Source organism: Plasmodium cynomolgi, chromosome 13 (assembly GCF_000321355.1).
Source record: "Plasmodium cynomolgi strain B DNA, chromosome 13, whole genome shotgun sequence".
Classification (NCBI taxonomy): Eukaryota; Apicomplexa; class Aconoidasida; order Haemosporida; family Plasmodiidae; genus Plasmodium; species Plasmodium cynomolgi.
Genome location: NC_020406.1, coordinates 426091 through 426486, shown reverse-complemented (window position 1 = coordinate 426486; position 396 = coordinate 426091).

Here is a 396-nt window from a genome sequence, read left to right as displayed (position 1 = left end):
AGAGAGAGAGAGAGAGAGAGAGAGGAAGAGCAGCCTTATCAAAGAGCGCAACTTAAACGCTCACATGTGAATAGTCCTAAATTATGCGAACAATCGTTAGTTGTGGGATTTTTTTTTTTTTTTCCCGCACAAGTTATTCCCCCATTGTAGTTCTAACATTCAATGACTCTTCCTTCCAACCATCGTAGATTATCCCACGTGGGTAGGATTTTCGCGATGGGTTAATTTTACATACCGTTCGTATGTGTTATAGGTAAGGATAGTGAATTATTCACTGTTTTTTTCAAGTTGGCATTTTTTGGATGTCAAACTGATCCTACCTAGGTGGGAACCTTTCGGCACCTTTATCTCTAACGCATGTCACCATACTTTGTGCGTGTCCCTCTCCCTGCGGTG